Source organism: Oncorhynchus gorbuscha, linkage group LG02 (genome assembly GCF_021184085.1).
Source record: "Oncorhynchus gorbuscha isolate QuinsamMale2020 ecotype Even-year linkage group LG02, OgorEven_v1.0, whole genome shotgun sequence".
Taxonomy (NCBI): domain Eukaryota; kingdom Metazoa; phylum Chordata; class Actinopteri; order Salmoniformes; family Salmonidae; genus Oncorhynchus; species Oncorhynchus gorbuscha.
The window spans coordinates 88,922,518-88,944,945 of record NC_060174.1 but is presented as its reverse complement, the minus strand read 5'-3'; the positions used below and the strand labels follow the sequence as shown (position 1 = coordinate 88,944,945).

The 22,428-nt window shown below is 43.2% G+C and overlaps 4 non-coding genes and 1 pseudogene across 4 annotated transcripts; all 5 read left to right on the top strand.

Annotated features, from left to right (window-relative positions):
- Nucleotides 1–11,616: 11,616 nt before the first annotated feature.
- Nucleotides 11,617–15,706, top strand: LOC124012325 (annotated as a pseudogene).
- On the top strand, nucleotides 13,847–13,940 carry LOC124015910. Its single transcript, XR_006835251.1, has one exon. It is a non-coding gene; the product is annotated as a small nucleolar RNA SNORD14 (small nucleolar RNA).
- Nucleotides 14,262–14,355, top strand: LOC124015903. Its single transcript, XR_006835250.1, has one exon. It is a non-coding gene; the product is annotated as a small nucleolar RNA SNORD14 (small nucleolar RNA).
- Nucleotides 14,707–14,800, top strand: LOC124015896. Its single transcript, XR_006835249.1, has one exon. It is a non-coding gene; the product is annotated as a small nucleolar RNA SNORD14 (small nucleolar RNA).
- On the top strand, nucleotides 15,124–15,217 carry LOC124015892. The gene has a single exon (XR_006835248.1). It is a non-coding gene; the product is annotated as a small nucleolar RNA SNORD14 (small nucleolar RNA).
- Nucleotides 15,707–22,428: the final 6,722 nt, after the last annotated feature.

The following is a 22,428-nucleotide window of genomic DNA, read 5'->3' as shown; positions in this document are numbered from 1 at the left end:
GGACAGTTCCAGAGTCTTCGTCTCGTGCCACCTGTTACTTCCTGGCCTGCCGAGCCTCCGGAACCTAGGGTTAATAACCCACCTTGCTACTCCGGGCAGCCCACGGAGTGCCGCTCCTTTCTCACCCAGTGTGATATTGTGTTCTCTCTCCAACCCAACACATACTCTAGAGAGAGAGCTCGGGTTGCTTACGTCATTTCACTCCTTACTGGCCGGGCTCGAGAGTGGGGCACAGCTATCTGGGAGGCAAGGGCTGATTGTTCAAACAATTACCAGAACTTTAAAGAGGAGATGATTCGAGTTTTTGACCGTTCAGTTTTTGGTAGGGAGGCTTCTAGGGCCCTGGCTTCCCTATGCCAAGGTGATCGATCCATAACGGATTACTCTATAGAGTTTCGCACTCTTGCTGCCTCTAGTGACTGGAACGAGCCGGCGCTGCTCGCTCGTTTTCTGGAGGGACTCCACGCAGTGGTCAAAGATGAGATTCTCTCTCGGGAGGTTCCTTCCAGTGTGGACTCTTTGATTGCTCTCGCCATCCGCATAGAACGATGGGTAGATCTTCGTCACCAAGCTCGTGGAAGAGAGCTCGCGTCAACGGTGTTTCCCTGCTCCGCATCGCAACCATCTCCCTCCTCTGGCTCAGAGACTGAGCCCATGCAGCTGGGAGGTATTCGCATCTCGACTAAGGAGAGGGAACGGAGGATCACCAACCGCCTGTGCCTCTATTGCGGATTTGATGGACATTTTGTCAATTCATGTCCAGTAAAGGCCAGAGCTCATCAGTAAGCGGAGGGCTACTGGTGAGCGCTACTACTCAGGTCTCTCCATCTAGATCCTGTACTACTATGTCGGTCCATCTACGCTGGACCGGTTCGGGTTCTACATGCAGTGCCTTGATAGACTCTGGGGCTGAGGGTTGTTTCATGGACGAAGCATGGGCTCGGAAACATGACATTCCTTTCAGACAGTTAGACAAGCCTACGCCCATGTTCGCCTTAGATGGTAGTCATCTTCCCAGTATCAGATTTGAGACACTACCTTTAACCCTCACAGTATCTGGTAACCACAGTGAGACTATTTCTTTTTTGATTTTTCGTTCACCTTTTACACCTGTTGTTTTGGGTCATCCCTGGCTAGTATGTCATAATCCTTCTATTAATTGGTCTAGTAATTCTATCCTATCCTGGAACGTTTCTTGTCATGTGAAGTGTTTAATGTCTGCCATTCCTCCCATTTCTTCTGTCCCCACTTCTCAGGAGGAACCTGGCGATTTGACAGGAGTGCCGGAGGAATATCATGATCTGCGCACGGTCTTCAGTCGGTCCCGAGCCAACTCCCTTCCTCCTCACCGGTCGTATGATTGTAGTATTGATCTCCTTCCGGGGACCACTCCTCCTCGGGGTAGACTATACTCTCTGTCGGCTCCCGAACGTAAGGCTCTCGAGGATTATTTATCTGTGTCTCTTGACGCCGGTACCATAGTGCCTTCTTCCTCTCCGGCCGGGGCGGGGTTCTTTTTTTTGTTAAGAAAAGGACGGTACTCTGCGCCCCTGCGTGGATTATCGAGGGCTGAATGACATAACGGTTAAGAATCGTTATCCGCTTCCCTTATGTCATCAGCCTTCGAGATTCTGCAGGGAGCCAGGTGCTTTACTAAGTTGGACCTTCGTAACGCTTACCATCTCGTGCGCATCAGAGAGGGGGACGAGTGGAAAACGTTGTTTAACACTCCGTTTGGGCATTTTGAGTACCGGGTTCTGCCGTTTGGTCTCGCCAATGCGCCAGCTGTTTTTCAGGCATTAGTTAATGATGTTCTGAGAGACATGCTGAACATCTTTGTTTTTGTCTATCTTGACGATATCCTGATTTTTTCACCGTCACTCGAGATTCATGTTCAGCACGTTCGACGTGTTCTACAGCGCCTTTTAGAGAATTGTCTCTACGTGAAGGCTGAGAAGTGCTCTTTTCATGTCTCCTCCGTTACTTTTCTCGGTTCCGTTATTTCCGCTGAAGGCATTCAGATGGATTCCGCTAAGGTCCAAGCTGTCAGTGATTGGCCCGTTCCAAGGTCACGTGTCGAGTTGCAGCGCTTTCTAGGTTTCGCTAATTTCTATCGGCGTTTCATTCGTAATTTCGGTCAAGTTGCTGCCCCTCTCACAGCTCTTACTTCTGTCAAGACGTGTTTTAAGTGGTCCGGTTCCGCCCAGGGAGCTTTTGATCTTCTAAAAGAACGTTTTACGTCCGCTCCTATCCTCGTTACTCCTGACGTCACTAGACAATTCATTGTCGAGGTTGACGCTTCAGAGGTAGGCGTGGGAGCCATTCTATCCCAGCGCTTCCAGTCTGACGATAAGGTTCATCCTTGCGCTTATTTTTCTCATCGCCTGTCGCCATCTGAACGCAACTATGATGTGGGTAACCGCGAACTGCTCGCCATCCGCTTAGCCCTAGGCGAATGGCGACAGTGGTTGGAGGGGGCGACCGTTCCTTTTGTCGTTTGGACAGACCATAAGAACCTTGAGTACATCCGTTCTGCCAAACGACTTAATGCCCGTCAAGCTCGTTGGGCGTTGTTTTTCGCTCGTTTCGAGTTTGTGATTTCTTACCGTCCGGGTAGCAAAAACACCAAGCCTGATGCCTTATCCCGTCTGTTTAGTTCTTCTGTGGCTTCTACTGATCCCGAGGGGATTCTTCCTTATGGGCGTGTTGTCGGGTTGACAGTCTGGGGAATTGAAAGACAGGTTAAGCAAGCACTCACGCACACTGCGTCGCCGCGCGCTTGTCCTAGTAACCTCCTTTTCGTTCCTGTTTCCACTCGTCTGGCTGTTCTTCAGTGGGCTCACTCTGCCAAGTTAGCTGGTCATCCCGGTGTTCGAGGCACTCTTGCGTCTATTCGCCAGCGCTTTTGGTGGCCGACTCAGGAGCGTGATACGCGCCGTTTCGTGGCTGCTTGTTCGGACTGCGCGCAGACTAAGTCAGGTAACTCTCCTCCTGCCGGTCGTCTCAGACCGCTCCCCATTCCTTCTCGACCATGGTCTCACATCGCCCTAGACTTCATTACCGGTCTGCCTTTGTCTGCGGGGAAGACTGTGATTCTTACGGTTGTCGATAGGTTCTCTAAGGCGGCACATTTCATTCCCCTCGCTAAACTTCCTTCCGCTAAGGAGACGGCACAAATCATCATCGAGAATGTGTTCAGAATTCATGGCCTCCCGTTAGACGCCGTTTCAGACAGAGGCCCGCAATTCACGTCACAGTTTTGGAGGGAGTTCTGTCGTTTGATTGGTGCGTCCGTCAGTCTCTCTTCCGGGTTTCATCCCCAGTCTAACGGTCAAGCAGAGAGGGCCAATCAGACGATTGGTCGCATACTACGCAGCCTTTCTTTCAGAAACCCTGCGTCTTGGGCAGAACAGCTCCCCTGGGCAGAATACGCTCACAACTCGCTTCCTTCGTCTGCTCCCGGGTTATCTCCATTTCAGAGTAGTCTGGGTTACCAGCCTCCTCTGTTCTCATCCCAGCTTGCCGAGTCCAGCGTTCCCTCCGCTCAAGCGTTTGTCCAACGTTGTGAGCGCACCTGGAGGAGGGTGAGGTCTGCACTTTGCCGTTACAGGGCACAGACTGTGAGAGCCGCCAATAAACGTAGGATTAAGAGTCCAAGGTATTGTTGCGGCCAGAGAGTGTGGCTTTCCACTCGCAACCTTCCTCTTACGACAGCTTCTCGTAAGTTGACTCCGCGGTTCATTGGTCCGTTCCGTGTCTCCCAGGTCGTCAATCCTGTCGCTGTGCGACTGCTTCTTCCGTGACATCTTCGTCGCGTCCATCCTGTCTTCCATGTCTCCTGTGTCAAGCCCTTTCTTCGCACCCCCGTTCGTCTTCCCTCCCCCCTCCCGTCCTTGTCGAGAGCGCACCTATTTACAAGGTACGTAGGATCATGGACATGCGTTCTCGGGGACGGGGTCACCAATACTTAGTGGATTGGGAGGGTTACGGTCCTGAGGAGAGGAGTTGGGTTCCGTCTCGGGACGTGCTGGACCGTTCACTTATTGATGATTTCCTCCGTTGCCGCCAGGATTCCTCCTCGAGTGCGCCAGGAGGCGCTCGGTGAGTGGGGGGTACTGTCATGTTTTGTCTTAGATTGTCTTGTCATTTTGCTTTTCCCTCTGTTCATTTTCCCCCTGCTGGTCTTTTTTAGGTTCGTTCCCCTTTTTCTCTCTCCCTTCCTCTCTCTCTTCTCTCTATCGTTCCGTTCCTGCTCCCAGCTGTTCCTATTCCCCTAATCAATCATTTAGTCTTCCCACACCTGTTCCCTATCTTTTTCCCTGATTAGAGTCCCTATTTCTCCCCTTGTTTTCCGTTTCTGCCCTGTCGGATCCTTGTCTATTGTTCACCGTGCTGTGTCTGTGTATCGCCCTGTCGTGTCGTGTTTCCCTCAGATGCTGCGTGGTGAGCAGGTGTCTGAGTCTGCTACGTTCAAGTGCCTTCCCGAGGCAACCTGCAGTTCATGATCGAGTCTCCAGTCTGTTCTCGTCATTACGAGTGGAATTATGCTTTATGATTGTAGATTTACTTTACTGGATTAAAGACTCTGTTTTCGCCAAGTCGCTTTTGGGTCCTCATTCACCTGCATAACACCCTGTTAACATCGTGACGTATTTCATTATGCCGTACGTTTATCCTCATGAAAACTCATTCCGCTACTGGACAGAGAGCATAGGGAGGACAAGATGGATGCAAGACAAGATGGAGGAGAGTTTTCATATGTCATATCTTTCTGGAATGGCCTTTTTAAGAGATATTAATGGAAAATATTTGGTCTCTATCACAGAAATTTCTTAAAACTAATATGATTAAAGAAGTTTCATATAAATGAATCCACAAGTGCTACCCCTACTAAACATTATCTTTAAATGTTTTTAAAATAAATTAATGTTTCTTGTACCTTCTGTAATTAACAACCGGAGACCAGCATCCCTGTGGGTTGGGGGAAAGTGTTAATGTTTTGTACACTCAGTGTAGCAAAGAATATGCAAAGCCTTTCTTCGTAATCAACCTCATTCTTATTTTAGCTAAATTCCATTTTGAGTGAAACTTCTGTTTATTATTTTTGAGAATAAAGTTCAACAATATTTAAACACCTTCTTCTCATAACAAAAAAAAATGCTGTATTACCTTCTGTTGTTTGTAATATTTGTATACTCCGTTGTATACATTTAGTTTTTTCTATATTGTACAGCGTTAGGAAAGAATTCAGACCCGTTGACTTTTTCCACATTTTGTTACTTATTCTAAAATGGAATAAATAGTTTTTTCCCCTCATCAATCAACAAACAATACCCAATAAGGATAAAGCAAAAACAGGTTTTAATTTTTTTTTGCAAATGTATTAAGAAACTGAAAATTGAAACTTAGCATTTACATAACTATTCAGAGCCTTTACTCAGTACTTTGTTGAAGCAGCTTTGGCAGCGATTACAACCTCTAGTCTTCTTGGGAATGACGCTACAAGCTTGGCACACCTGTATTTGGGGAGTTTCTCCCATTCTTCTCTGCAGATCCTCACAAGCTCTGTAAGGTCGGAAGGGGAGCGTTGCTGCACAGCTATTTTCAGCTCTCTCCAGAGATGTTCGATCGGGTTCAAATCCGGGCTGTGGCTGGACCACTCAAGGACATTCAGAGACTTGTCTCGAAGCCATTCCTGCGTTGTCATGGCTGTGTGCTTAGGGTCGTTGTTCTGTTGGAAGTTGAACCTTCACCCCAGTCTGAGGTCCTAAGTGTTCTGGAGCAGGTTTTCATCAAGGAGCGCTCTGTACTTTGCTCCATTCATCTTTGCCTCAATCCTGACTAGTTTCCCAGTCCCTGCCACTGAAAAACATCCCTGCAACATGATGCTGCTACCACCATGCTTCATCGTAGGGATGATGCCAGGTTTCCTCCAGATGTTTTGCATTCAGGCCAAAGCGTTCAATGTTGGTTTCATCAGACCAGAATCTTGTTTCTCATGGTCTAAGAGTCTTTAGGTGGCTTTTGGCAAACTCCAAGTGGGCTGTCATGTGCCTTTTACTGAGTGGCTTCTGTCTGGCCACTCTACCATAAGGACCTGATTGGTGGAGTGCTGCAGAGATGGTTGTCCTTCTGGAAGGTTCTCCCATCTCCACAGAGGAACGCTGGAGCTCTGTCAGAGTGACCAAGGCCTTAACCCCTGATTAAGGCCTTAACCCCGGTGGAACCTTATATAGACAGGTGTGTGCCTTTCCAAATCATGTCTGTATCACGTCTGTATCACATCCGGCCGTGATTGGGAGTTCCATAGGGTGGTGCACAATTGGAGCAGCGTCATCCGGGTTTGGCTGGGGTAGGCCGTCATTATAAATAAGAATTTGTTTTTAACTGACTTGCCTAGTTAAATAAAGGTAAAATAAAAAATAAACATGTCCAGTCAATTGAATTTAACACAGGTGGACTCCAATCAAGTTGTATTTGTATTTATTATGGATACAAGGCAGCAGCTACTCTTCCTGGGGTCCAAACACATTTAAGCACTTACATTACATATAAAACAAAAGATAAAATAGTACATCATAACATTATTACACCACTACAATACAAAATGTACAATACAAAAGGTATAATACCACCATGCAACAATATTACAATGTATGCATGTGTCTGTACCTTTTATGTGAGCCTCTTCACAGTCCCTGCTGTGAAGAGACAAAAGTTGTATTTTTCAATCTGATTCTACTGCTTGCATCAGTTACCTGATGTTGAATAGGTTCTATGTAATACTATGCACCTCCGATAGTCTATTCTGGACTTGGGGATTGTGAAGTGACCTCTGGTGGCATGTCTTGTGGGGCATATATGGATGTCCAAGCTGTGTGCTAGTAGTTTACACAGACAGCTCGGTACATTGAACTTATCAACACTTCTTACAAAAACAAGTAGTGATGAAGCCAATCTCTCTTCCACTTTGAGCCAAGAGAGATTGACATGCATATCATTAATTTGATCTTTCTGTGCACTTCTAAGGGACAGCCGTGCTGCCCTTTTCTGAGCCAATTGTAATTTTCCTAAGTCCCTCGTTGTGGCACCTGACCACACTACTGAACAGTAGTCTAGGTGCAACAAAACTACGGCCTGTAGGACCTGCCTTGTTGATAGTTAAGTTGGCAGAGCAGCGCTTTATTGTGGACAGACTTCCCCCAATCTTAGCTACTGTTGCATCAATATATTTGAATATGACGGTTTACAATCCAGGGTTACTCCAAGAAGTTTAGGCACCTCAACTTGCTCAATTTCCACATACATAGACACATAGACACATTTTGAGTAAAGCCAGTGGAATGTCGTTAGTAAAGATTGAAAAGGGTAAGGAACAGCTACCCTGGGGAATTCCTGATTCTACCTGGATTATGTTGGAGAAGCTTCCATTAAAAAACACCCTCTGTCTTGTTAGACAAGTAACTCTTTATCCACAATATAGCAGAAGGTGTAAAGCCATGACACATATGTTTTTCTAGCAGCAGATTATGATCTATAATGTCAAACGCTTGAGAAGCAGACACCTCACAAGTCCTCAATTTGCAGCTTCATTAAATAGTACCCACAAAACACCAGTCTCAACGTCAACAGTGAATAAGCAATTTTGGGATGCTGGCCTTCATCTGTCCAGTGTCTGTGTTATTTTGCCCATCTTAATATTTTATTTTTATTGCCAGTCTGAGATATGGCTTTTTCTTTGCAACTCTACCTAGAAAGCCAGCATCCCGGAGTTTCCTCTTCACTGCTGACGTTGAGACTGGCATTTTGAAGTTACTATTTAATGAAGTTGCCAGTTGAGGACTTGTGAGGCATCTGTTTCTCAAACAAGACACTAATGTACTTGCCCTCTTGCTCAGTTGTCCACCGGGGCATCCCAATCCTCTTTCTATTCAGGTTAGAGCCTGTTTGCGCTGTCCTGTGAAGGGAGTAGTACACAGCGTTGTACAAGATCTTCAGTTTCTTTGCATTTTCTCGCATGAAATAGACTTCATTTCTCAGAACAATAATAGACGGACGAGTTTCAGATGAAAGTTATTTGTTTCTGGCCATTTTGAGCCTGTAATCGAACCCACAAATGCTGATACTCCAGCTACTCAACTAGTCTAAAGGCGGACAGTTTTATTGCTTCTTTATTCAGAACAGTTTTACGCTGCGCTAACTTAATTGCAAAAGGGTTTTCTAATGATCAATTAGCCTTTTAAAATTATAAACTTGGAATAGCTAACACAACGTGCCATTGGAACACAGGAGTGATGGTTGCTGATAATGCGCTCTGTACACATGTAGATATTCCTTTTTTTTATATAATCAGCTGTTTTCAGCTACAATAGTCATTTACAACATTAACAATGTCTACACTGTATTTCTGATCATTTTTATGTTATTTTAATGGACACAAAAGGATACCATTAAAGGCAGTCCTCTATCTTCAACCCAAGCGAGTCCCTGATTAACTGTAGGTTCCATCTAATAGAGAGGCCCTCTACCCCGCACGTTCTACCCCGCACGTCTGATCCTCATGAACGACGTAGGGAAGGGCTGTGCGCAACCGGTCTGCTAAAAACTTTGCAAGTAGCTTGTAATCTACACACAGCATGGTCAACGGCCGCCAGTTGCCAAGGTCTGTTACTTCCCCCTTCTTATATAAAAGTGACAGCACACCAACAGCCATTGATCCCCCCGGGACCCCCGTCTCAAGGATGGCCTTCAAGACTTCGAGGACCACTGGTCCAAGTATACCCCAAAACTTGAGATAAAACTCAGCCGGCAGCCCATCCATCTCAGGCACCTTCCCTTTTCCCATCCTCCTAAGAGCGCTCTCAACCTCTTCTAGTGAGATCTGGGCCTCCATCACTTCTCTAATGTCCTCCGGCAACCGCCTGGACAAGTGTTCTAAAAACACATTTCCCTGCTCTACATCTATTTCCCTTTCCTTAAATAAACCTTGGAAATGATCAGTTGTCACCCTGACCATATCCTCTGGTTCTCTAACTATACCATTTTCTTCCCTAACACCATGCATTACCTTCCTACTCTGTCTGGCCCTAACCAACTTAAAGAACATAGCAGAACAAGTCTCATTATGTTCTAGAAAGCCACTTCTCTCTCTCACTTCTCAAATGCACGTGCATTTGCAATATGATTCTATAGTGAAAAAAACATCACCAAATGGACATGATGAAATCAACACGACGAGTGATGGAAAGGAACAACTATCACTGCCCGGCCATCCAGAGTTCATCGGGCCATTCAATTTTGTATTCCTGCAGTATTTTTGAGCATGCTAAATTCGTGATGGTAAATGCCCATTGAAACATATTGCAAATGCAAAATCGAAAGAATTTCGAAAAACAGTCCAGAAAGCACTAATTTTGGGGGATGATAAGTTTTGAAAAATGTTTGACTTTTTCAAAATTTTGCTTTTGGATGTTGACTTGTGTTGCATTTGCAATATGAAATACTACGGTGGAGCGCGCTCACCACCTGTTGGATTTTTTAAGTGTTACAACTGGCATTTGCCATATGGCATTTGCAATCAACTTTGAATGAAACGACGCCGAATTGAGTGGTATTGGACACCGTGTATACGGTTTGTCCAGTGCCAATGACTTCCCATTCATTTTTGTCCATTTCACTTACATTATATATGCTTTGTGGAAGTCACTGAACAGAAGTTGCTATCCGGTTTGATGATCAAACAAATGTGTGGTTGAATTTCTGAAATATGATTTGTAAAAACGCTGATGCAAAACTGGGCAAAATCAAAGCAGTACATTATGAAGGTAGACTAAAAGTGCTCCTTCACACCTCAAAATTTAAAGAGCTCCCAGTTCTTGCAATAAGATTTTTCTTCACAAGCCCTTTCCCAAAAGTGTGAGAGCAGATCTTTAACCTCAAATGTAACTATATTATTATTTAATAATGAGCTATTTAGCTTCCAGTAGGATGCTCTACCAAGGTTCATATCAGGGGTAAATATTTTGAGATCAATGTAAATAGCCTTATGGTCTGTGAGGGGAGTAGTACAAATATTTGTAGTAACACACTCACTATCAATACATTTGGATATAAGCCAAAAATCTATTCTGGATTGTCTGGAGCCTGTTTTGTTACTCCAAGTGAATGATCTTTCGGCCGGAAACCTCTCTCTCCATATATCAGTAAGATCAAACTTTTCCATAGAAAGTATTAAACCCAAATTCTGATTGGTTGGCCTACCTGGGGGCCATCTAGCAGTTGAATTATCTATTGTAATGTTAAAGTCCCCTCCTATCAATAATAACGAATTGGGAAATTTAGATAACCATATGTTTCTCTATAGATTCAAGCAACTCATCATTCTCATGTTTGGTGTTGTACCCGTAGAAGTTTACAGTAATGAGTGTAATGTCATTGTAACTGATCACAAGACAAATAAAGTGACCAAAGGGGTCACATTCCGAGTGTAGAATATTACCACCAAAGGTATTTTTCATTGTAGTGACACCAGCAGAGCGTTCAGATCCATGGGAAAGCCAAATATCGTTGCCCCACTGTGACCTCCAGAAGTTGGCAACAGCAGAAATTGAGTGAGACTCTTGAAAAAAGCAAAACTCTGTTCGAAATTGTTTAGCAAATAAAAATAAGGCCTTGCGCTTCACACTGTTTCGTAACCCCCTAGCATTAAGAGATAATATAGACAAAGACAAAACAACAAAGATTATATAAAAGTATAAAGTGTAGTAGGATGAGTCAAAGACGTAGGAGCAGTGAACGTAAACGATAAGGAACCGAGATCTGCACCATTTAAGTCAATTTAAAGTGAAAATAGCTTATTCCATAACCTTTGAAATTCAACTCAACTGGAAATTATATTCAAGACCAAACCAAGGGTTCTTGTAGTAAGAGAGACTAAAAACCCTCTTTAGTGTCATCAGGAACTATTTTGAGAAATAAAACAAATAATAATTTAAATAAAAGGGTACCTACTATTTTAAGTACATATGAAAACTGATCATAAAATAATTGAATAACAAAATGTTTTACATATAAACGTTCCTAAGAACTTTTTTTGGAAAATATATATTAATAACTAAAAATAACCGTGTAAAGTCAGAGCAGACCTGTATGCCATTTAAAACAGTATCTTGTTGTAAGTCGCTCTGGATAAGAGAGTCTGCTAAATGACTTAAATGTAAATGTTGTATCTTGCTCCTGCTTGTGAACGAGCTGAGCGCCTGCTGCTGACGTCACTCACAATGCACTTTTGCAGCCAGGTACGTGTGTTGGGACTGAGCGTGTGACAGAGAAAATAGTTTTTGTGTAATTTCGAGGGAAAATGCGTGCATTTTAGCATTTGAGTCATTTCTCAAAAGTTGCTAAAAATTACAAATAAATGTTTAAAAGTAGCTAAATTTGTTGCTAGGTGCTGTTTGAAAATTGCTAAACTGGCATCACTGTTCTTAATGCTTTTGCATGTTGGGTGTCTCCCTCAAACTCATTGCTTTGAATACTTTTGGTGCTTTCAAGAAAACTGGGAACTAGAGGGGCAAAAGGAGGTCAAAATCATGACGTCCGCGATCTTCAGGTCGGAAAGACTGAGCTCTAGAAAGATGTCGAGTTTCCCGATTTGGATTACCGTCAAAATAAAAACTAAATCCGCGTTCCCAGCTTTTTCCGAGATCCCAGTTGTCGAAGATTTCAGAGTTCCGAGAAGACCATACCAACGTCAAATATATTTATAACTAACCCCTCTGTCTATAACCGTATTACGGAAGAGGATAACTAGCATCAGCTTTGAAGTGGTTATACTATGTTGAAACACTCGTTTTGAAAATTTCCCAAACAAATCCCACAAGGGCATTGCTGTATCTTTTAAATTATGTGAATGTAATTTTAACGAATTTGACCCATATTTAACAAAATCTCCCTGTTAGTAATGCATGACAAACCCACCGGAAACGGCTCCCCAGATATGAAGAGGGATTGGAACGTTCGAGTGTTCAAAACAACTGGGAACTCGGAAAAATACGAAGTGAAACTGTGATGTCCGTGATCTTCAGCTTGGAAAGTCGGAGCTCTAGAAAGAGGCTCGAGTTCCGAAGTTGGATGACCGTTTAAATCGATTATCCAAGTCAGAGCTCGTTTTTTCATCCCGAGTTCCCTATTGCTACGAACATTCGGAAATGTAGTTTACTGTTGTCTTGACGGCGGCTAGAGCGCTTGGTCGTTGTCGCAGAAGTGGGAGGGAACGCATGGGCCGTCCTGTATTTTTATTGGTGTTTTGGAATGAAAAGTGGAGTCCAGAGCTATGATTGGTTGCGTTGCCGGCGATATATAAAAGTTAAAGAATCACATTTCCTTCTTTCGCTATTCTCTCACAAGGTCGAAGGAAGGTTTTGCCGTTGTTTAACTCCGACCAACATCAGCGTCACCCTCGGTCACGAATTTGGTTAGTACAAGATAATTTATTCTTAACGTAATCAATGCATTTATTTTCGTTCGACATAAGCATGGTATTTAGCATACTGACGTCGTTATCCTGTCTGAATAAGGCTAGTAGACACATTGATTTAATAAACTCTCTATAACTAGTTTGTCACCAGTCGATCCCAATTTACTTTGACTGTTTCTCTAACATGGCTAACCAACTAAATGTATAGTATAGTGTGTTAATTAGCGAGCCGGTCAACCTTTGTCGTGGTCGCATATATGGCAGGTCGAGTTTGGTCATTTGCAGTGCAGGCAGTTTGAAAGACATTCGACTGACGGTTCCAACGTTTGTACACATGTTAAATTAAAGGAAAAGGCACGCGATCATCCTCGTAGTTGTCGGCCTAGCTAGCTGTAGCTAGAACGTTCTAGTGCGGTGGTTAAGTCGTTTCGCGCGGGTTTCCGACGTGACGCGTCAATGAAACTGCAACCCACGTGGTGTGACGAACATTTTAATGGCGAGATTTCTTTACAGAAGTGTAATTATGCGCAACCTAATATGTAGCACTTATTTATTGATAGGAATCTTAATTTGTTTTTGGGTGACTTAAACTTATCCGTATTCCTGTGTTTAGGCAACATGTCTACAAGACCAGCAGTTGGCATTGATCTCGGGAGCACCTACTCCTGCTTGGGTGTGATCCAGCATGGTTGAAATCATTGCCAACGACCATGGCAACAGGACCACTCCAAGTTATGTTTCCTTCACAGACTCAGACTTATTGGTGATGCCGTCAATAATCGGGTTACACAGTATTCGGTACGTTTTTAAGTTCTGATAATTTTATCATTAAATTGCTATATTTTAATTGAAAATTGTATTTGGTTAGCTGTATGGTACGCCGTTTCAATGCTTCTACTCAACCCAAGCTCCAAGTTTAATACAAAGGAGAGGCTAAGTCCTACCCAGAATAAATTTCCTCTATGGTTCTGGTCAAGATGGAGATTGCTGAAGCCTACCCTGGAACAGTTATAATTTCAAATGTGTTGACTCTAAATTGACATGTGTTTATTTTAAATCTGAAAAGGAAGGTGTAGTTTTTAGTTTTGCAATGACTGGTCAGTTTCTTGATTCCCTGTTATTGAATTATTACAATGTATATTGTTTTTTTTCTTTCCCTAGACAGTCAACAATGCAGTCGTTACCGTGCCTGCTTATTTCAACGACTCCCAGTGCCAGGCATCCAAAGATGCTGGCACCATCTCAGGCCTGAATGTACTGCGTATCTTCAATGAGCCAACTGCTGCTCCCATTTCCTACGGCTTGGATAAGTAGGTAAATGGCTTGCTATGATCTTTATTTTGTTGAGAAGGACTGCAATGCAGGGATTATTCGCTGTGATGAAGTTTACTCCTGCCATTCGTAGTTTCCACCAGAGGTTGAAAGACCAAAGATGGCCCAATACCTTCCTTGGATGTCTGAGCGACTATTTTAACATACTTCTCGTTTGAAAAACATGTATGTTTTTTGCTAATATAGACTGTATCCTCCAGATGTATGAGGATGAGAGGGCCATGACCAAGGACAACAACCTGTTGGGCAAGTTGGTGCTGACTGGAATACCCCCTGCACCTGGCGATGTTCTTCAGATTGAGGTCACCTTTGAAATTGACGCTAACGACCTCATGAGGGCGTCTGCAGCTGGCAAGGAGGACAAGATCACTATCACCAATGACAAGGGTAAGTTTGGTGGTGGCATTGTAAGACTAGAAAATGGCCTACAGTTACTAGCCCTAACCCAGTAGTTTCGCTGTGATGAAGTTTATTCCTGCCATTCGTAGTTTCCACCAGAGGTTGAAAGACCAAAGATGGCCCAATACCTTCCTTGGATGTCTGAGCGACAGTAGTACTTTTGAGTCTACAATGATGTACAGTTGAAGCTGTTTCTTTTCATGTTGGTTGACTTGATTGTATTTTGCCATCAGGTCATCTGAGCAAGGTCATTGAGCGCATGGTCCAGGAGGCTGAGAAGTACACGTGAGGATGATGTGCAGCGTGACAAGGTTTCCTCAAAACTCCATGGGGTCCTACTCTTTCAACATGAAATCCACAGTGGAGGATGAGAGACTACAGGGCAAGTTCACTGACTAGGACACGACCAAGATTCTGGACAAGTGCAACGAGGTCATCGGCTGGCTTGACAAGAACTAGGTAAGAATTCATTTGTTATGACTTGTACATTCTTGGGCCGCTCGCTGTGATGAAGTTTATTCCTGCCATTCGTAGTTTCCACCAGAGGTTGAAAGACCAAAGATGGCCCAATACCTTCCTTGGATGTCTGAGCGACTATTTTAACATACTTCTCGTTTGAAAAACATGTATGTTTTTTGCTAATATAGACTGTATCCTCCAGGTGTATGAGGATGAGAGGGCCATGACCAAGGACAACAACCTGTTGGGCAAGTTGTCGCTGACTGGAATACCCCCTGCACCTCGCGATGTTCTTCAGATTGAGGTCACCTTTGAAATTGACGCTAACGACATCATGAGGGCGTCTGCAGCTGGCAAGGAGGACAAGATCACTATCACCAATGACAAGGGTAAGTTTGTGGTGGTGGCATTGTGAGACTAGAAAATGGCCTACAGTTACTAGCCCTAACCCAGTAGTTTCGCTGTGATGAAGTTTATTCCTGCCATTCGTAGTTTCCACCAGAGGTTGAAAGACCAAAGATGGCCCAATACCTTCCTTGGATGTCTGAGCGACTGAAGTAAAATATTTCTCATTTGAAGGCCATTTAATATTTTGCTCATGTTAATCTGTTTGTTTCTTAGACTGCTGATAAGGAAGAGTATGAGCACCACCAGAAGGAGCATTGCCATGTTGTACCAAGGTGCTGGTATGCCCGACGGCGTGGCTGGTCGATTCCCCGGAGCTGGTGGTGCGGCTCCTGGTGGCTGTGGGTTATCTTAACTGACTTGAGGAAGTCTATTAAACCATTCCACTGTTTCTGCAACTACCTCCCCCTCACAAGCAACGTTTGAAATGTTCTACCTGTTTGTGATGGAGTCAGTGACTCTTGTCAGTGAGATTTTAAAGTTAGAAAAAAGGTTGCCTGATGATCACACTTCTATTGCAACTTTGTTTGCTACAGAACAGTAATTTTCTGTTTGCTCAACTAGGCTGTCAGATTTCACATGGAGTATATTGTGCCTTTAAGACAAAATAAAACATGGTGACCTTCCACCTCAACTTCTAAATGTTGATCTCAAGTGCTTTTGATATGGTCCTTATTTTGGTTAATATTCTTATGACAAAGTTTAATCTCACTTGTGACTTCCCTTAACCATAAATGTCCAGCTGCTAGACCAGTGTCAGTGTTTGTGGTCCTACCAATAAATATTATAGATATTTAGCAGCACCAACTTAGTCAGGCAATCATCCAGTTTCTCAATAACCATGTTTCGTGCTACAGTTATGCAAGTATTTGTATCCATTAACATGTGATGGAGAAGTTTATGGTATAATTTTATAAATGCTGACTGAATTTGTTCATTTTACTGTAAAATGTGTTGTGGGAAATGGCAGTGGAAACCCTTTTTTGTGCAAATAAGGTCCTCCCTCTGACTGGGGTGGGTAGGCTAGTGTAGATTAGTCTACTCGCATTATATGTGAGCTGTTGGCTAGGCACATTTGCTATTTACTGCAAGTTTTTGTGATGACTATCAGCCTTGAGTGCGACATAGTTAGCTTTACATTCTTATTCGGGACAAACTTACGCGAAACAGTATATTTAGTGTGTTATCTGCATATAGTCCATTTGGAAGTATTACACTTCACACATTTTCCAAAATATTTGCCTAGATCTGTCGCCAGTTAAATGGAAACCTAGCTATTAATTTGCTGCTAATTTGGCATGAAATATAAAGCCTGCTTTTTGCAGTTGACGTTCATGTGCTGTTGGTTAGGGAATTCTTAGTAAGTGGTTTCTGTGCGTGACCAGGTAAATACCCACAGCCTAGATTGCTGTCGCTTTGGTCAGACTGCTTTATAGGGTAATTTGGGTAACATTGTTATTGCAGTTTGTCAGACTACATATGGTGGGGTAATTTTGCAGAGTTATCCCAATAAACCATCTGTAGTAACCCAGTCTATGGTTGGTAGGAAAGAATGATGGTGCATGAGAAACATGATAGTTTAAATACAAATTACACGTTCAGCTTTCAAACAAGGAACAGTACTGCCCCATTGCACATCCCTTTAATAAGCTAAACGCAGCAGTGCTTATGGTGTGGTGGCCAATTATATCTTAAATGTCTCTCCTGTTTCCATCTCTTTTTCCATGTTTCCCCTTCACAGACCAAGGGAGTTCATCAGTGAAAAATAGAGGTAGGGTTGTCGAGGGACTGAATATAATAAGAAACCTTAGGTGCTGGCTTATTAAGGCCGGTAGCAACCACTACAGAATGTCCAGTCAGAACAAGGATGAGGCGGCTGTCCAGGTTAATGGGAATTTGGGAATTTAAAACTTAATTCGGGATCGGTATACCATCCCCAGGACGGTTGAGCTAACGTAGACTAATGAAATTAGCATGATGTATGTACAAGAACATTTCCCAGGACATAGACATATTTGATATCGGCAGAAAGCTTATTCTTGTTAATCTAACTGCATTGTTTAATTTACAGTAGCTATTACAGTGAAATAATACCATGCTATTGTTTGAGGAGAGTGCACAGTTTTGAACATAGTTAAAAATTAGGCACAGGTTTTGTGATGACTAAATTTCTCTTTGCTTCTGAGTACCCTGGTCACACAGCATAAGACAAAGAGCACTTAGGCAGTCTTGCTACAACATTTAACAGAAATGCAATGGTTCATTGGATCAGTCTAAAACTTTTCACATACGCTGCTGCCATCTACTGGCCAAAATCTAAATTGCAGCTGGGCTGGAATAATACATTATGACCTTTGTCTTGCATTACAAAGATGATACAAAAAAATGCAAAAATTTTTTTTTTCTTTGTATTATCTTTCACCAGATCTTTTGTGTTATATTCTACATTCCTTTCACAATTCCACAAACGGTACCAATAATATGCATATCCTTGTTACAGGCAGTTAGATTTAGGTATGTCATTTTAGATGAAAATTGAAAGGGGCGGATCCTTGTAAGATGTCCACACACATCTGACTACTCATTGTTCAGATAACTGAGAATCATGTCCAGTGATAACTGACATTAACTATGTGGTCGTTTAGATGCATACACAATTAAACATCAGACACACGGGGATTCAGTCCACAGGAGGAGAAGTTCAGCAGGGGGGTAGGCACGTTTCTGACCACACAGCGTGCTGGGGTCATAGACTGACTGAAACTGAAGTCCTGGGAATCAATGCCACTGATAGGCTGCAGGAGATGTGGTGGTAATTAGTTAGCGTGACCTTGACCAATAAGACACTAACGAAAGTGGGGGTCCTCTGAATGGGAGACTAAGCTGCCCAACTAGAACTAACCATAAGTGATGGATAGAATCAGCTGACTGAAGCTGGCCGTTTTAACAACTGCAAAAAACTCCTGTTTTTGCACTGCTGGGATGGTGTATATAAAACTAGGCTACACTGCATTACACACTGCAATGGATAGGCATTCCCAATCATGAGCTTCAGCCTGCCCTGCTTTTTGTTCTGCCTAACCAATGAATGTGCCGTGTGTGGTGGTACTTCAGGAAGCAAGTCAAATGTTTCTTCAAATGTATATACGCTGCTCAAAAAAATAAAGGGAACACTTGAACAACACAATGTAACTCCAAGTCAATCACACTTCTGTGAAATCAAACTGTCCACTTAGGAAGCAACACTGATTGACAATAAATTTCACATGCTGTTGTGCAAATGGAATAGACAACAGGTGGAAATTATAGGCAAGACACCCCCAATAAAGGAGTGGTTCTGCAGGTGGGGACCACAGACCACTTCTCAGTTCCTATGCTTCCTGGCTGATGTTTTGGTCACTTTTGAATGCTGGTGGTGCTTTCACTCTAGTGGTAGCATGAGACGGAGTCTACAACCCACACAAGTGGCTCAGGTAGTGCAGCTCATCCAGGATGGCACATCAATGCGAGCTGTGGCAAGAAGGTTTGCTGTGTCTGTCAGCGTAGTGTCCAGAGCATGGAGGCGATACCAGGAGACAGGCCAGTACATCAGGAGACATGGAGGAGGGCAACAACCCATTAGCAGGACCGCTACCTCCGCCTTTGTGCAAGGAGGAGCAGGAGAAGCACTGCCAGAGCCCTGCAAAATGACCTCCAGCAGGCCACAAATGCGCATGTGTCTGCTCAAACGGTCAGAAACAGACCCCATGAGGGTGGTATGAGGGCTTGACGTCCACAGGTGGGGGTTGTGCTTTACAGCCCAACACCGTGCAGGACGTTTTTCATTTGCCAGAGAACACCAAGATTGGCAAATTCGCCACTGACGCCCTGTGCTCTTCACAGATGAAAGCAGGTTCACACTGAGCACATGTGACAGACGTGACAGAGTCTGGAGACGCCGTGGAGAACGTTCTTCTGCCTGCAACATCCTCCAGCATGACCAGTTTGGCGGTGGGTCAGTCATGGTGTGGGGTTGCATTTCTTTGGGGAGCCGCACAGTCCTCCATGTGCTCGCCAGAGGTAGCCTGACTGCCATTAGGTACCAAGATGAGATCCTCAGACCCCTTGTGAGACCATATGCTGGTGCGGTTGGCTCTGGGTTCCTCCTAATGCAAGACAATACTAGACATCATGTGGCTGGTGTGTGTCAGCAGTTCCTGCAAGAGGAAGGCATTGATGCTATGGACTGGCCTGCCCGTTCCCCAGACCTGAATCCAATTGAGCACATTTGGGACATCATGTCTCGCTCCATCCACCAACGCCACCTTGCACCACAGACTGTCCAGGAGTTGGCGGATGCTTTAGTCCAGGTCTGGGAGGAGATCCCTCAGGAGACCATCCGCCACCTCATCAGGAGCATGCCCAGGCGTTGTAGGGAGGTCATACAGGCACGTGGAGGCCACACACACTACTGTGTCATTTTGACTTGTTTTAAGGACATTACATCAAAGTTGGATCAGCCTGTAGTGGGGTTTTCCACTTTAATTTTGAGTGTGACTCCAAATCCAGACCTCCATGGGTTGACAAATTTGATTTCCATTGATCATTTTTGTGTGATTTTGTTGTCAGCACATTCAACTATGTAAAGAAAAAAATATTTAATAAGAATATTTCATTCATTCAGATCTAGGATGTGTTATCTTAGTGTTCCATTTATTTTTTGAGCAGTGTATATAAGTTATGTAAATTATAATGAAATGGCTAATTGTGAGGTCAATAACTCTGATAAATAGCTTCATTATTGGCAACAATTCAAGCGTACCTCCGGTCCTCCTTATCTTCGCATGCTCCCTCTCAAACTGAACAGGACATCAGTTGGCCTAGTCCGCACGTAGATATTTAATTGTAAAAAAGTAAATATATATATATATATACATATTTTTTTACATATACGTGTATATATATATTTTTTAAATATATTATATACATTTATATTATATATTTGTATATATTATATTTATATATTATTTATTAACCTCACAATAAGCCATTTTATAATAATTTTCATAACTTATATTACTATGAAGCTGCAGCCGCAGAGATGGACAGCGCTAATTCGAGAAGGCCTAATTCATTTAAACAGTCTTCATTTTAATTTGACTTCAGGCTACTAACAACAAGGGTTTTGTGTTGGAGCCTATTTCTTCCTATACAATAAATAAGAAGTTGGCCTACCTGTTTGACAGATGAAATGATAGTCTGGTATCCATAGATTTTGTCAGCCAATTCCTTCAGTCACCATGCACTCCTTAAATATCTCAGTGAACTGCTTGGTGTGTTAAGTTAAAACCAGGGATCGAATTGAGGGGGTATGTGAGGGATTTGTGGCTTTGGTTAATGCAAATGGCCAAACGCATAGGCCTAACGTAAACTCACCCAATTCCTACAAATGTGCACAACCGCAACATTCAAACGAGGCTATAAAGAAAACTAATGCGACTGTAGCGACTGTGTTGTTCAAAATCCGGGGTGTGAACTAGGTTTCTATTCGAGCGTTCATCGACATGGTAATGCCTCTATAGTATTGGAGAAAAGTTGAAAAAAACAGACCCTCCGTTACATCTAGACGTGTCATGTCATAACGTACAGCACGCATAAAGCAACTATTTCTGTTTTACAATCTCTCTCCACCAAGTGTAGTGTAACAGTATAACTTTAGACCGTCCCCTCGCGTGAACCAGGAACCCTCTGCACACATCAACAACAGTCACCCTCGAAGCATCGTTACCCATCGCTCCACAAAAGCCGCGGCCCTTACAGAGCAAGGGGAACTACTACTTCAAGGTCTCAGAGCAAGTGACATCACCATTTGAAACGCTATTTAGCGCGCACCGCTAACTAAGCTAGCTGTTTCACATCCGTTACAGTAGCACCTCTATCATCCTTTAAAAACAAGAAATGGACAGTGATGGGGGTAAGGGGGGGTACCTAGTCATTTTTTGTCATCATAAGGTGATAAGTTGGACAGATCAAGTGAAAAAAAGACATTTTCCCACACGACATCTCTCCTTCTCACTATCACGCATTAGTTTCGCTTCCCCACCCGCCATTTTTAAAAAGACCCGATGGGGCGGGGCTCATTGCCTGCTTGAATTATGCAGAAACAGGCAGTGTTTAGGTCATGTAATTGATTCTGTTGGAAAGAGGAGCAATTGTGCTTTACAATGGAATTGACATTACAGTTGATCTGGAAGTATTACGTTTTTGGGGCGCTAAAATAAGGGCAATTGTACGGACCAAGGCGGTGTACAAGTATACGTGAGTTTACGTTACCTCTTTAAGATTTAGAACAGATTTAAATGGATCTGATTATATAAAGTGGCATATAACAACGCTTTATTCCACAAAGCTTTATGCTAGAAACAAGCTGTAAAATGCCGGGAAAGACGTGACTCCGATGCATACGAGATATCTTAGGTTTGTTTCTATAAGATTTAGAGGCTGCACTACAACCTATAGCCAACGAGACAAATAATTGATTTTGCTTGGGAAGTAATGTGTGATTCTGTCTCTATCAATTTACGTTCGACATTTCAACAGAGTATTAAATAACAAGTCAGGAGCAAGCCAGGTAGCCTAAATAAACTAAATTAATTATTTAGGCTATATTATTATTTTTAAGAAATACATTGTGAAGCATTTGTGATACGCTACAGGATGTCAGGAGTGCATATGCCCAGAACGGGTAAACCTGAGTGGCTTGTAGTCCGATGTAGAAGTAGAAGATGAAGGAACTTTGGAAATATATGGAGGGGGAATACAGTATCCTTAAAGAGGGAGTTTGTTTTTATTGATCTATGAAATATATGACACACACAAGACACAAGTCTTTTCAGTTGCATTTCTTGAGGAAAACTCCCAAGTGGTTCAGCAGTCTAAGGCACTGCATCTCAGTGCTAGAGGTGTCACTACAGACCCTGGCTCATTTCCAGGCTGTCTCACAACCAGCCGTGATTGGGAGTCCCATAGGGTGGTGCACAATTGGTCCAGCGTCATCTGGGTTTGGCCGTCATTGTAAATAAGAATTTGTTTATAACTGACTTGCCTAGTTAAATAAAAAAAACTGAGGTGAAATCACCGAACAAAACAACAAACATATTTGCTAAACCCAGACCCTTCGGGCTCAGACAATATTTTCCCGGTGTTATGATAATTGACAACACCTCCATCTAGTGATTGTGTCGGGGACAACAGTTGTTGACAATTGTAGCTAACACCTATCCCCTTTTTCTAACCTTAACCTCAATCTCCTAACTGGCTATGTTATTTCACCTTACCTGCTGTTAGTTCTCCTAACCTTCTACATTAATCCACCTAAC